Below are 17,168 nucleotides of genomic sequence, written 5' to 3' on the forward strand. Positions count from 1 at the left end.
CTTCTGACTGTTAAGAATAGTAATACTAATTGATTAAAGTATTTATGAAATATCAAATTGTTTAAAGTGAAAACTGAAGAATATTTATTTAGAAGTAAATCATTAGTAAGTTTGTGTATGTGCCTTAATTATGTTATTTTTAATCTATGGGAATAATAAATTCATATTGTATATTCCATTGCTTGTTTACCTGAATTAGAATTTTCACTCTATAAAAGTAAAATAAAATGATTTTTTCATCTCTACTCTGAAAAACAGTGGAATAAAACCCCTTACAAAGAAAATGTGAGTTTGAAAATATTGTTTTAATGTTTGTAATGTTTTTCTTCATTTCCTTATAGCAATATTGATTTCTACTTTATCTTGCTACACTTGTGTAAATGAAATATTCCTGTTTGTTTTGGTTTCCTTGTAAACTATAAAAATCAGTGTATAATAATATACAATCAAACATTGATTAAATTATTTGATCAATCAATTTAAAAGTGTAAAATTGTTATATTTGGAAAAAGTATTCCTTGGTAAACTGTCGAATTTATATAACTTCAATCTTTTTGAAATATATAATACTGTTGCAAACCTCTAATGATTTTGTAGCTAGCAATGACTGTTTCATTTATTGGGGAAATCATTTGAGAAATATTGACTTGTATATTTTGGTGTTACTGTTTTTGACATCCATAACTTCTGAACAAGTAACACCAAGAACGTCTTTATTTTTTTATCACATATGAAAATTAAATTAAGGCCATACCTAATATTCTGTGAGTTCACTCCTTTTCTTGATTAAAAAAAAAAACTTATTATGCTCATTGCCAATGCATTTTTACAATTTTTTAGTTTGCCATGAAAATAAGAAATTTTAGTTTATATTTAAATTAAATAATATTTCACCAAATTAAATCATGGAGCTTAAAAATAGTTAATTCTAGAGTCTCAGAGCCATTGGTGATCTTATAACTGTGTGTCAATATGTGGTTGTGTGCATGTATGTGTTCATGTATAGTGTCACACTAATTATTCTCTTATGTTAGTTTGCCTAGAGAAATGAAGTGTTATATTTTAAATGATACAGCTTAAAATACAAAGCTTGGTGAAAACATTTATTTATTTGAAAATAAAATTAGAAATTTCAACCTTCTTAAGCTATAATGAATAAAATGAGAATCCTTATGCTTAGAATTGACCACATGATTACAAACCCACTTGGTTCATCCATGAAAACGTGTTTTGAAAAAATTAGCCCATTGGTTTGGTCAACATAGAACATAGAATGGTAGTAGGTTCAACACCTTCAAACTACTATCTGTTCAAGGGCAGACAGAAACCTCAACTGTCTGTGGTGATGTTTTGTCTTGCTTTATTTTCCTTATACCAACTACTTAAGGTTATTCTAAGCATTAAATTAGACAATACGTGTAAAATATTTAGCACATTTCCTGCTTTTTGTGAATATGTTATTTCAACCTACTCTTTTCCTTAATATGTTTGAACAGAAAAATTATCAGCCAACATCTATCTAAAAATAATCATAAAATAGTTACAAAATAGTAATTCATCACCCCTAAATATTGTATTTTAAAGTAAGTTAATGAATACATTTTATGTTTTAGTTTTTAGACTTGTCTAACAGTAATAAGACAATATATATCTATATTGACTTCTTGTAGCTCTGTGATTGATTATATCACTTTTTTATTAATTGGATAGATATGGATTTGAGATCCAAGAATATGTATGTTCATATGTGTTTTTATAGTTTTGCATATACTTAGTGTATCATTCCTTCATGCAATAAATATTTAATATGTATATTAAAACATCAGTCAATTTGTGTACTTCTAGGGACAATAGAGAACAAGGGTGTGTTGCTGTACTAGGAATTTGTCAAAATGGAGAACAACTAGACCATATGGTAACAGATTGATGGTTGTCAGCTGTGATAACTGCTCTGAAGGAAAGAGACTTGAGGTTTGTGAGCACAGAGCAGAGTGGCCACATCTAGATTGTGGAGAAGTTTCATGAAGGACCTGGTGAAGCTCAGTTCTCAATACTAAGCTCCTTGTATGTGACTGCTATGCTGTGTTTATCTTTTTATTTCTAATGACAATCACTGTAACTGACAAGTAATACAAGCATTCAATTTTAGTGATTTTCATGACATTAACAATTTAAATGTTCTTATATAGGCAACACTATAAGAAAAATATATATTATTATTATTGAAATAGTGAAAATAAATTAATACATGTTTAATTGCTGATAAAATGTTTTATAAAATTTTTAAAAGCATATATTCTGCTTCTAAATGTCAAGAAAGCACTTCATTTTGCCTAAATCTATACAAACATTAATTACATGCTTTTGAAAGCATAATCAGGAAAAAACATCTTATTTGCCTTTTAGAATAAATTTAAATCACAAAATTGATTCCTCTTACTGGAACACTCCTATCCACATGAAAAATTGAATCAGAGCTGGATTTGCCTCCATACTGCTCACCTGATATTGGTCTGCATAAATGGTTATGGGTAGATTAATGAATAGCACTGACTTCCCCAAAAACATTATAGATAATAGCACCACATTCCCCATTGTTTCAGCATGTAATCTTTGAGTCATTATTTTCTATTCTGTGATAGCAGACAAAATGGACCACAGCAGAGGAAGGCAAGTATATTGTTGTGGATTGATTTCTTTTAGTTTTCTTTTTCTTTTCTGGACAGATAAGTGGCAGAAACTGTATATTATAGATTAAATAACCAGGAGATGACTGTAATATCCTACTTCCTGCACATCACTTTGCTATTATCATCAGTTAAATAATAGGGAAATATAGCCCCAGTCAGAGGAAGTCCGGAATCACTTAGCTATAATGGAAAAGGCACTCCCTTTGGGAAAAGGAGTGAAGGGAGTGGAAGTGAGTGGGATATATCTAAAGGAAGGAGATTTCTTCTATGTCTTTAGATTAGTGAATATCACATGCAGTTCTCAGCCCTGAAATCAAAGCCTAATGGAGAAAAAGTGGGAGTAGTAGGTTCAAGTGTTAATGAACCCAGAAGATTGTCAGGCATATTCAAAGGCACATTTTGTCGTATTGCATATTGGTCTTTTAAGTCACGTTAAAGTAACTATTAGTTGTTGAAAGGTGTACTATCTAGACACTTTAAATGTTTATTACTGTTCAATATTTCATCAATATTTTAATAGGCATAGAATATATTTTTTCATATGCTATATTTCAATAATATACACAGTTCAATCTTCATGGTTCCTTACACAAAACACTGTTGACAGGGTGTTAATTCAAATTACGAAAATGGTATTTAGTCAAGACGCTAAAGTATGTTAAAATTTAATTTAAAAGAAACATTTAAATAGTACAGAAATCAATAAAGTCAAGCAACAGTTAAATTTTACAGCTGTTTTTGAACTGATGTTCACAATAGAGATAAAAGATTTAAGGTTGCTTTGATTTGGGAAATAATGGCAATGTGGTAAAAATACTTGAAGTATTTATCAAAATAATTCCAAGTTTCAATTGCCATTTATATATTTCTATGTGAATGATTTAATTTTCTAATTTGCATAGATATTGAGGTTTTGGTAGACCATTACATTAGACGGATTTTTATTTAGAAGGATTTATGTTAACTGCTAGATTACATTTGTTAATAAACTCATCATGAGGTGTTTTACATGCTTTTTGATATATAAGTAAATGAAAAAACATTTGAGAATCCATGACACTTAATCTGGATTTTTAACTTGATTAGATTAAGAGATAATATAAGACTAAGAGACTTCTGTCTGTATTAATGAGGGTATTTCTGGAAATGATTGGCATATGGAACAGCCAGCTGAAGAGGGGAGATATTACCTGAATGCCAGTTGCACAGTCTTATAATCTAAAGGCTGGAATTCCCCTAGAAATTCACTGGTGAGAGCTTCTGAAGAATGAAGGAACTGGAATCCAATGTCCTCAGTTGATCACAACAACAATCAAAGAACTGGAGCAAGCAGAATCCTGCTTACTTCTATGTAAACTTCCTCCTTCTTTCACCTTTTTTTTCTTTTTTGTCCAGGTCTCTAGCCTGTGTTATCAGATTGAATAACCATTATCTGATAGATAATTAAACCTCTGTATTTTTCTATTCTTCTTCCTTCTCTTCTCTCCATCCCTCTCTAATCAATATTCCTATAGAAAAATTTATATGTTAAAAGCAAACCATGTAACTTTATTCTGTATATACATTGTTTTTATAATTTTATCTTCACAATAGTAAGAACAGATTCACTCTTCCTACCACTAACTCAACTATAAGGGAAATAAACATAATTCTTCAATGTATTTGCTTTATTGAATACAGAATATGGCCACTGTGTCAGAATATGAATAGTGTCAGAATAGGAATAGTTTCCTTATAGTCAGGAAACCTCTGTGACTGGGTTCAAATAGAGTCTCTGTCAATTACTAACAATCTGTGTATCTTTAAGTAATTGTGAAACCTCCCTAAGCCTCTTTTATATTCTGTAAAAAGGACAGTATTACTTGTTTTTAGTTAGTATTTAACTAGATGTGCTACATACTGTATTTAGAATTCTGCTTTAATGTAGTATAAGGCTTTACAAGGATTAAGCCCTCAATGAATAGGTCATTTATGAAGAGTCATATAATTATATTCATTTCTAATTGTAGGCAATTTTTAGTATCCTCTCAGTAGCATGACATCTATTAGAATTGATCAGTCAATTCTACTAATTTAAAATAAGACTGCTATCTACTTCTTAGATCCAAAATTATTACTGAAATTACTATGAAACAGTTCTGCGTCTGAGAACTTCAGGTATTTTAATGTCCTGATCTATGCTGTGTGTCAGCTTGGACTATAATAACTAAGAGGTGGCAGATATGTAAATCATTTATTGTTTCATGGTCATGCTTTTAATTTTCTTTAGCTTTTCATACAATACTGGACTGAATGAGCTATTTTTGTCTATTAAGTCAAGTGCTTAGAGGGTTGCAATGAGAGAGATTTTTAACTTAAATGTCAAGATCCTGTTGCTGCTGCAGGCTAGTCACCTACTTTCAATAGCAAGGTCACAAAAAGAGTCACCTTCCTTCTCAGATGTGCAAACTCTATAGCAGAAAAGAGGTTTAGAATTCACAGTTGGTCAAAGGAACAGAATTTCTTAATATGCTGAATGTCATGAAAAAAATGTTGATTTTTGTTTGTTTGTTTTCTTACCCAGGTGACTTACAGCCTCATTTTAGCTTGTTGTATTTGCTTCTGCCAATATTTACCCCTTGGCTGGTGGCAAAACAAGATCATGTCTCAACATCTTGATCATTTGCAGTCAGGGTATATACATAACATAATTTAATCAATTTGAGTGAAGAATATTTTCAAAACATTTATTATTTATAGTGACTCACAAACTATAACTGATGTTTTTACTCATCTGTACATTTCACCTTTTCTTACAATTTAACTTTCTTCCATATAAATTTTTCTAACCAACTATATGTTAATCTGTGAATGCATCTCCTACCTGAAAATTATTACTCCCTTGTCTATTCTATATGTTATGAATATATATATATATATATATATATATATATATATATATATATATATATATATATAACTTTTATTATTTGATTATGCTCTGAAAAGTAAGTTACATTATTGTAAACCAACATTTAATAAATGTACTAAACTGTATAGGCCAGAGGGTCAAAGAAATTTGATTTTCAGTCTGTACTTTTTAAAATTCAATGTTACATATGAAGGAAGCTAGCTGACTTATGATGAAAACATAGCAGGCTAAAATCTAAAAGAAGCAATGGCCACACCAGCTAATAAATATTGGACTACATTTTGCCAGTCATAGACCCCATATACTGTGGTTAAGTTTAGACTGTGTTGCAGATCATTAGCCTTTGGTTTCCAGTATACCTCCTGTTTACCCTTTTTATTAGGTTGACTCAAGTTAACATTTCATTTTTCAGCCTATTTTTTCTGTTCCTTACCATTAGCATTATACATTATACATGAAAGTATAGATTTTCCACAAACATCAGCACTAGAGGAAGAAAAATGCCACCCCCCGCCCCTCTGTGGCACAGTGCAGATCAGGAATGTCTTTACTCTTGAGTGGCATTAGCTACTGAGAGAGCTTCTTATGGGTTGTGAGGAAGAATTAGTTTGCACTACAGGCTTATTCTAAGACATAAGAGGACAGTGGAAATAAAGATGTAAGCTAGGAAATGTTTGAAGAAATCTAGTACCTGAGGACAAGTTCATAAAATTGGCACAAAGAAAAGTGCAGGGATAGCCAAGATGATAACAGACATACTTACACTGCCTGCCAGTTTACTGGGTCCCACGCCCTCAGGATTCTTATGTATGAATGAAATTTATCATTCTCCACAATCACAATCAGTACTATTGCCATCCTCATTTTGTATGTGAGTAAACTAAGCTTAACAGAGCATAAATAACGTATTTGAAGCCACTCAGCTAGTAACTGAAGGCAGAATTTCTAGCAGTCAACTTGTCTTACAACATATGCTGTTGTTTGCCATTCTGTGTCACACTGGAAGTAATGACAAAAATCACATGTAATAGATGCACTGAGCTGGAAGGAGATACCTGTATGTGCTGATCATTGATCAGTCTGAAAAATTTCTTGTGGTGGTCATTGTGATGGTTGAGACACAGGAGAATGCACCACACTCCTGTGAATAAGGAGGGTGACGATGTAATCTATCATCCCAACCTACACACTTGAGGATGGATGGGGCTATTAATAATTATTCTGTGACAGTCAACTTGATTCTCAACTACCACATGCATTGGATTTTTTAATGTATAAAGAACTTCTTCAATATCTCAGGAGCAGAAAAGAGGGCCAATATAGAAGATTGTAACATTGATCTGGCCAGTGGGGGTAAGCCAGGAAAAAAATGTTTTATATCAGTTTTTATATAAACATTTTTGTGTCACAGGCAGATTACCAGTTATAGCTATTATAGTTTTCAGAAAATAACATTACACCTTGCAGAATATCCTTTATATAAATTCATTTTAATGTTTCTCCCTTGATTTCTATTTCAGGATATGACAAGAAATAACCATACAAAATCCCTTACTACATGCAATAGTTTCAAGTTGGTTTTGTGATAAGTACATATCATATCATCCAGTATTATTTTGAAAGATGTCACACATAGAACATTTAATTTAGAAATCAATATTAGAAAAAATGTTTCTTATAAAATAGGTGGTTTAACTTTTCTCTGATTGTAAAAATTAAATTTAACTCTTTTAATTTGGCTTATAAAGTGTACTTTATTTTCTAAACTGCACAATTATAGTCTTACACATGTCATCTTCAGTTTCCACGTATATTTGTGTTTTTTTCTTGTCTGGATTTTTGACCTTTGTACTTTTAAAAATATATGAAACTTTATGTAAACAGCTTTAAATCCTTTATGAAATGAGGTTAAACAAAGTTTCCCAAGTACCTTAAGTTGTAGAAACCCAGTAAAATCTAAATACTCCTTTACAAGTATCATTTTGTAAATAACTGTTAACACTGTTATTGTTTTTTTTTTCCCTAGGTAAGTATCTGAAATAATGCTCACTGTCAGCTCATCAGAGTTTCTGTGCAACTAATTTAAATATACTCCATCCTCTAAACCAATACAAGGAAACTTTGTTCAGAAATGTTTCAATTATTTTCTCCAGCTTCCCTAAGTTGGGAAGACTTACACAACCTTGACTACAAAAATCAGGTGTTCAACCCACAGCACAAACCCTAGCTAGTAATCTGTTTCTACCTTGCTCTTGATGCCATGTATGGGAAAACACAGCAGACCAAAAATATAAATAGGTTCTAGAATATATAAAATGAAAATTCATAATTTGTAAAATAAAAATAATTTGGGAAGGGTTAAAATTTGAAAGAATATAGACCTATGACTGACATAATATGGTGTCAAACTGAGTGGACAAAGAATTATCGACTGAATCTGATTTTAAGGCTATCACAAATTGAAGAAAGCCTGCCTCTGTGATTCTATCCCCAACATGGCCAACGACTTTTAGACACAGAAAGTGAATTGGTGGAATTCATTAACATCTGTACTGTATATAAATGTGAATATAAAGAATGGGATAGTAGGATAGAATTAGAGGGCAGAGAAGAGGGAAGAGTCTACCCCAAAACTTAGGGAAATAAAGGGTCTGGTTTCATCTGCACTAGTATAGACATATTTGTAGACATATTTGTAGACATATTTGCATAACTGGTCAGTATTTGAGGTAATTCATGTATTAATTAACTTGAAATAGATTGTACACAATGAATACATATTTCAAAACTTTATGCTGTGCATTAGAAAGGCATGCAAATTTATTTGTCTATTAAAACAAAAGAATCATATAAATTTCACAAATAATTTTGAAACCAGCTGAGAAAGAATGGTGTCCCAAAGTTATAGAAGAAAATTATAATTGGAGATAAGTTTTTGGTTATTATATATATGGTTATTATTGAAGATTCTGAGAAGTAGAATACATGGATAGACATAAAGAGAGGTGAGATGAGATGGGGAATAGAAACAGTATAGTTTAAAAATAACTATAAGAAATATAGGTAATGAAGGGGGATCCAAATGGCAGGCCAGAGAGAGGCAGCGTTCTGTGTTTCTCCATGGCCTGGGACTCAAGTAGTGGAGAATACTGTTTCTCTGCCAGTGATATACCTGCTCCCAGGCAGGAATCATGGCCATTATGCCCATGCAGGCTCCTGGCCTCAGTGACAGAGTAGGTCTCCCAACTACTTGCCCATGCAGGACTACTGGGTGCCAGAAAGGGACCATGGGCACCAGCATCCACGTGGAACTTTTGGCCACTACCTGAGCAGAAATCCCAGATGCTGCTCCCACAAAGGACACCCAGCAGCTACCCACGTGCAAAAACTCCTGCCACCACTCCTGTGTGGACCTCCATCTACCAACATGGGGTCGCCGTCACCTCCATCTTGGGACTCTGCGACAACGAAGATAGTCCCCAGTGTGAGGTAGCCTGCTTGCATCTGAGAACTTCAAACAGGTTCTGAAGTCAGCCAAAACCACACAAGGCATGCCACAGAGCTCTAACACGTTGTTTATGTCTAATGCCATTGCTGGCTCCCCCTACCCGACCTGATACCCCATCCCTGAAAGCAGCCGCCTTCATCTTGGGTCACCTTCATCACTGTATTTAGTAGGGGCAACTCCCAGTTTGGAACTCTGGGTGGCCAGGTACCCAGTTTTTAACTCCCTCCTCTCTTCAGCAGCTGCTAACACTGCATAGTGACACCCTGGTTACCTTCATCATTCTGAGGGTGGAGACACCAGCTCAAAACAGAGGACCCAACTATTGGATGAGAAGAGAAGCAGGGAACATACTGATCTCCAAACAAAACAATCATTGTCTCTTCCTTTGAGATTTATTTTCTTCTTCTTCCCTATTCTCCCTCTCTTACATCCCCAACATAAGTGAAACCAATTATTTTGCATGAATTAGGATTTTGAGAACTAGGACTTCTGAATAGTATATTACAGTTGTGTTGTATGTTCTTTTTTCTCCAATTTTCACTATTTTAACATTATTTGTTTTTCTTAATACATATGTGTGTTGGTTTTATGTACTCTATTGTCTTCCTACTTACTTGTCTACCCAAAATTACTTCTTCTCTATTCTCCTGCTACTAACCTTCTTCTTTAGATTTCTCTTCCCCACTTCCTAAGATAATAACTCCATATCCTCACCTCCTAACTCCTTAGCAAATCATCCTAATCCTCACACCCAGTTCTTTGTCCAACATCAGAAACTTCTACACACCTACTGATTATATTGTAGATAATAATTGAATTCACCATTTCCGTACATCATGTTCAAACAGTAAACATCTTAATAGCAACTATTATTTTTAAGGTTATATATTACTTATATTGGGATCTGTTAACATTGATCTTCCCCTCAAAGGAGAGGTATTGAAACCCTACAGGGACACTATAATCCTATAGGGTAAAAAATGGTAATGTTTCAGATCCACAGTGCTAGAAGGGACTACACATAATCAACATCAAAAGACAAGGGAAGAAAGTTCCCCAAACAAATCAAGATACCACATTATTAGAATCCATGGCCAGCATAGCAGAAGAAATGACAGAGAAGGAATTCAGGATGTACATAATTAAAATGTTCTATGAATTAAAGGATCATAAAAGACAGCATGTAGAGGCAAGAAATGATCATTTCAACAATGAGCTATATAAACAAATACAGGAAGCAAAAGATAAATTCAATAGGGAGACAGAAGTTCAAATAAAGAAAAAAAAAACAGAAATGCTTGAAATGAAAGAAACAATAAGCCAAATTTAAAGGTCAGTTGAAAGCATCACCAACAGATTAGACCACTTGGAAGACAGGACCTCAGGCAATGAAGACAAAATGAATAATCTTGAAAAGAATGTCGGCTACACAGTGAAAATGGTAAGAAACCATGAGAAGAACATTTAAAAAATATGAGATAGCATAAAAAAACAAATTTAAGAGTTATTGGGATAGAGGAAGGAATAGAGGTCAAACCAAAGAAATGAACAATCTATTCAATGAAATAATACTAGAATTTACCAAATATGAAGTATGAATTGAAAAACCAAATTCAGGAGGCTTACAGGATGCCAAATGAACAAAATCACAACAAATCCACAGTAATGCACATTGTAAGCAAAAGGACTAACATACGACTAACATACAGAATAAGAGAGAATATTAAAAACTATGAGAGAAAAAAATCAGTTTACATATAGGGGAAATCCAATTAGGTTATGTACAGATTTTTTCAACACAGACACAGAAAGCTAGAAGATTCTGGAAGAACATATATCAAGCTCTGAAAGAAAATGGATGCCAACCAAAAATCTTGTATTCAGCAAAATTAAGCTTTAGATTTGATGATAAAATAAAAACCTTCCATGATAAACAAAAGTTAAAAGAATTTACACCTAGAAAACCTGCACTACAGAACATCCTTGCAAAATATTCCATGAAGAGGAAATGAAAAACGACAATGAAAATCATCAGAGGGGGGTATTACATTAAAGAAAAAAAACTAATCAAAGGAAAAACCAAGTCAAGTTAAATACCAAAAACAAACAAAAATGGATGGGAATAAAAATCATGTCTCAATAATAACCCTGAATATTAATGGCCTAAACTCACCAATCAAATGACATAGGCAAGCAGATTGGATTTTAAAAAAAAAGTCTCAACAATATGCTGCATCAAGGAGACTCATTTCATAGGAAAAGACATCCACAGACTGAAGGTGAAAGGTTGGGAAAAATCATCCCACTCATATGGACTGTGGAAGCAAACAGGAGTTTCCATCCTCATATCAGATAAAGTAGATTTTAAGCTAAAGTTAGCCAAAAGGGACAAAAGGGATAAAGAAGGACATTTTATTCTGCTCAAGGGAACCACACACCAACAAGAAATAACAATTATAAATACATATACCCCAAACAATGGAGCATCTACATTCATTAAACAAATTCTTCTCAAGTTCAAGAGTCAAATTGACCAAAACACAATAATTTCCGGTGACTTTAACATACCCCTTTCATTACCAGATATATCTTCCAAAAAAAAAGCTGAACAAAGAAATTATAGAACTCAATAATACAATCAATAACATAGACTTAACTGACATATATAGAATACTGCATCCTTCAATGAGAGAATACACTTTCTTCTCAGTAGCACATATATCCTTCTCTAAAATAGACCATATATTATGCCACAAAGCAACTCTTTAGCAAATACAAAAAATTTTATCAGATTAAAATGAAATGAAATTAGAAATCAATGACAAGATAAAAAATAAAAACTACTCCAACACCTGGGGCCTAAATAATATGCTACTGAATGAAAAATTGATTTCAAAAGATATCAAGGAAGATATTAAAAATTCTTAGAGGTAAATGAGAACACTGATACAACATATCAAAATCTCTGGAACACCATTAAGGAAGTACTAACAAGAAAGTTTATTGCTTGGAATTCATTCCTTAAAAGACGAAAAAGTCAACAAATACATGACCTAACATTACACCTCAAAGCCCTAGAAAAGATGAACAAATCAAAATCAAAAGCAGTAGAAGCCAGGAAATAATTAAAATCAGAGCTGAAATTAAAGCAAAATAAACGATTGAAAAAATTGACAAAACAAAAAGTTGTTTCTTTGAAAAAATAAATAAAATTAACAAACTCTTAGACATGCTAACAAAGGAGAGAGAAAACTCAAATTGCTAACATATGTGATGGAAAAGAAGTATAATAACAGACACTGCAGAAATATAGATGATAATTAGAAATATTTTTGGAAAACTTGCACTCCAATAAAATAGAAAATATTGAAGGCAATGACAAATTTCTAGAGTCATATTATTTGCCCAAATTAAATCAGGATGATATACACAATTTAAACAGATCAATTTCAACCTATCAAATGAAATAGGAGACACCATAAGAAGCCTACCAACCAAGAAAAGCTCAGGACCAGAGGGATACACAGCCAAGTTCTACAAGACCTTTAAAGAAGAATTAATACAAATACTCTTTAATTTATTTCAGGAAATAGAAAAAAGATTAAACACTTCCAAAAATCATCTTATGAGGCCAATATCACTCTGATTCCAAAACCAGGCAAAGACACATCAAAGAAAAAAAAAATCAGATCAATATTTCTAATGAGCATAGATGCAAAAATTCTCAGTAAAATTCTGGCAAATCAAATACAAAAACATATCAAAAAGATAGTACACTTGGGCTGGGATTGTGGTTCAGCGGTAGAGCACTTGCTTAGCACAGGCAGGACCCAGGTTCGATTCTCAGCACCACATAAAAATAAAGGCATTGTGTTGTGTCAATCTACAAAAAAAGATTCTCTCTCTCTCTCTCTCTCTCTCTCTCTCTCTCTCTCTCTCTCTCTCTCTTTCTCTCTCTCTCTGTCTCAAAAATAAAATAGTGCACCACAATCAAGTGGGATTCATCCCAGGGATGCAAGCTTGGTTGAACATATGGAAATCAATAAATGTAATTCATTATATCAATAGAGTAAAAATAAGAATCATATGATCATTTCAATAGATGCAGAAAAAGCATTCAACAAAATATAGCACTCCTTGATGTTCAAAACCCTAGAAAAACTAGGGATAACAGGAACATATCTCAACATTGTAAAAGTTACCTATGCTAAGCAAAGACCAACATCATCCTAAGTGGAGAAAAACTGAAAATATTCCCTCTTTCACCACTTCTATTTAACATAGTTCTTGAAACATTGGCCAGAGCAATTAGCTGAAAGAAACTCAAGGGATACAGATAGGAAAAGAAGAACTCAAACTAGCACTATTTGCTGACAATATTATTTTATACCTAGAAGACACAAAAATTCCACCAGAAAACTTTTAGAATAGTAAATGAATTCAACAAAGTAGCAGAATTTAAAATCAACACCCATAAATCAAAGGCATTTCTGAATATCAGTGACAAATCCTCTAAAAGGAAAACTACCCCATTTACAATTGTCTCAAAAAACATACAATACTTGGGAATCAACCTAAAGAAAGAGATGAAAGACCTCTAAAACAAAAACTACAGAAAACTAAAGAGAGAAATCAAAGAAGACCTTAGAAGATGGAAAGATCTACCTTGACCATGGATAGGCAGAATTAATATTATCAAAATGACCATACTACCAAAAATACTGTACAGATTTAATGCAATTCCAATCAACCAATGTCATTCCTCATAGAAATAGATAAAGCAGTCATGAAATTCATCTGGAAAAATAAGAGAACCAGAATAGTTAAATTGATCCTTAGTAAGAAGAGTAAAGCCAGTGGCATCACTATACCAGACTTTAAATTATACTACAGAGCAATAGTAACAACAACAGCATGGTATTTGGCACCAAAACAGACTGGTAGACCAATGGTACAGAATAGAGGACACAGAAACAAACCACACAATTACAGTTATCGCATATTAGACAAAGGCGCCAAAAACATACATTGGAGATAAGTTAGCCTTTTCGATAAATGGTTCTGGGAAAACTGGAAATACATATGTAACAAAATGAAATTAAATCTGTCACCATGAACAAAACTCAATTCAAAATGGATCAAGGACCTAGGAATTAAACCAGAGACCCTGCATCTAATAGAAGCAAAAGTAGCCCCAAATCTCCATCATGTTGGATTAGGCCCCAACTTCCTTAATAAGACTACTATAGCACAAAAATTTAAATTAAGAATCAATAAATGATCAGAGCCGCCCCCTCTCCCTGCACCGGCAAGGTAGAGGGAACTGTGACCACGCACAGAGCAGGCCCAGCGGCCTGCTGAGGGGCAGAGCCACCCCCAACCCCCCGCGGTGGGACAGAGCTTCCAATCACTCCTGCAAGGTAGGCGGGCCTGCGACCCACCAGCAGAAGAGGAGCAGCGGCCTGCTGAGAGGCTGAGCCGCCCCCTCCCCCTGCGCCGGCAAAGTAGAGGGAACTGTGACCACGCAGAGAGCAGGCCCCGCGGCCTGCTGAGGGGCAGAGCCGCCCCCCACCCCCCGCGCCTGCCAGGTAGGGGAACTGTGACCACGGACAGAAAAGGCCCAGTGGCCCGCGGTGGGACAGAGCTTCCAATCACTCCTACAAGGTAGGCGGGCCTGCGACCCACCGGCAGTAGAGGAGCACCGACCTGCTGAGAGGCAGAGCCGCCCCCTCCCCCTGCACCGGCAAGGTAGAGGGAACTGTGACCACGCACAGAGCAGGCCCAGCGGCCTGCTGAGGGGCAGAGCCACCCCCCACCCCCCGCGCCTGCCAGGTGACCACTGACAGAAAAGGCCCAGTGGCCCGCGGCGGGACAGAGCTTCCAATCACTCCTGCAAGGTAGGCGGGCCTGCGACCCACCGGCAGAAGAGGAGCAGCGGCCTGCTGAGAGGCAGAGCCGCCCCCTCCCCCTGCGCCGGAAAAGTAGAGGGAACTGTGACCATGCACAGAGCAGGCCCAGCGGCCTGCTGAGGGGCAGAGCCGCCCCCCCACCCCCCGTGCCTGCCAGGTAGGTGGAACGGTGACCACCGACAGAAAAGGCCCAGTGGCCCGCGGCGGGACAGAGCTTCCAATCACTCCTGCAAGGTAGGCGGGCCTGCGACACACTGGCAGAAGAGGAGCAGTGGCCTGCTGAGAGGCAGAGCCGCCCCCTCCCCCTGCACCGGCAAGGTAGAGGGAACTGTGACCACGCACAGAGCAGGCCCAGCGGCCTGCTGAGGGGCAGAGCTGCCCCCCACCCCCCGAGCCTCCCAGGTAGGTGGAAAGGTGACCACCGACAGAAAAGGCCCAGTGGCCCGCGGCGGGACAGAGGTTCCAATCACTCCTGCAAGGTAGGCGGGCCTGCGACCCACCGGCAGAAGAGGAGCAGCGGCCTGCTGAGAGGCAGAGCCGCCCCCTCCCCCCCATGCCTGCAAGGTAGGCAGACCTGCGACCCACTGGCAGTACAGCCCCAGAGGCCTGCAGAGGGGCAGTGCCGCTGCCTGCGCCTGCAAAGTAGACAGAACTGTGACCACCGACAGAACAAGCCTAGCGGCCCGCAGAGGGACAGAGCCGCTGCCCGCGCCTGCGAGGGAGACGTTGCAACTATACAAGACCAATATAAATATATAGGGGGAAAATTTAATAGCACAACAGTTTCACCAAGTAGAAAGGAACGCGAACAGTATGAAGAGACAAGGAAAGAAAGGACCACAAGCACTGCAGGTCAACTCAACATTAGAAGAGGTAATAGCTGCAGCAGATGGAATGTCAGATAAAGAATTCAGGATATACATGCTTCAGATGATCTGGAGTCTCAAGGAAGACATCAGACAGCAAAATCAGACAATGAAAGATCACTTCAACAATGAATTACATAAACAAATCCAAGAAGCAAAAGATCAACTATACAGGGAAATAGAGGTTATAAAAAACAAACAAACAGAAATCCTAGAAATGCAGGAAGCAATAAACCAACTTAAAAACTCAATTGAGAATACTACCAGCAGAGTAGAACACTTAGAAGACAGAACATCAGACAATGAAGATAAAGTATTTCAACTTGAAAAGAACATAGACAGCTCAGCAAGACTGTTAAGAAACCATGAGCAGAACATCCAAGAAATATGGGATAACATCAAGAGACCAAATTTAAGAGTCATTGGGATACAGGAAGGGACAGAGTTTCACACCAAAGGAATGAGCAATCTATTCAATGAAATAATACGAGAAAACTTCCCAGACTTGAAGAATGAGACAGAACCCCAAATCCTAGAAGCCTACAGGACGCCGAATGTGCAAAATCATAAGAGACCCACACCTAGACACATTATAATGAAGATGCCCAACATACAGAATAAGGAGAGAATTTTAAAAGCTACAAGAGAAAGGAAGCAGATCACATTTAGGGGTAAGCCAATCAGGATAACAGCTGATCTTTCAACACAGACTCTGAAAGCTAGAAGATCCTGGAATAACATATTTCAAACACTGAAAGATAATGGGTTCCAACCAAGAATTGTGTATCCAGCGAAATTAAGCTTCAGGATGGAAGATGAAATTAAAACCTTCCACGATAAACAAAAGTTAAAAGAATTTGCAGCTAGAAAACCATCTCTTCAAAACATCCTTGGCAAAACATTACAGGAAGAGGAAATGGAAAATAACAATGAAAACCAACAGTGGGAGGTAGGACACTAAAGGGGGGAAAATAATCAAAGAGGAAAACAAACCATGTTTAGTAACATAAATAAACAAATATGGCTGGAAGAACAACCCATATCTCAATAATAACCCTAAATGTTAATGGCTTAAACTCACCAATCAAGAGACACAGGCTAGTAGAATGGATCACAAAACAAGACCCAACAATATGCTGCCTACAGGAGACACATTTGATAGGAAAAGACATACATAGGCTGAAAGTGAAACGTTGGGAAAAATCATATCACTCATATGGACTTCGGAAACAAGCAGGAGTATCCATACTCATATCAAATAAAATAGATTTCAAGCCAAAGTTA

This window comes from Marmota monax, unplaced genomic scaffold (genome assembly GCF_021218885.2).
Source record: "Marmota monax isolate L192 unplaced genomic scaffold, Marmota_monax_Labrador192_F-V1.1 WCK01_AAM20220418_F8-fsc00007, whole genome shotgun sequence".
NCBI lineage: Eukaryota > Metazoa > Chordata > Mammalia > Rodentia > Sciuridae > Marmota > Marmota monax.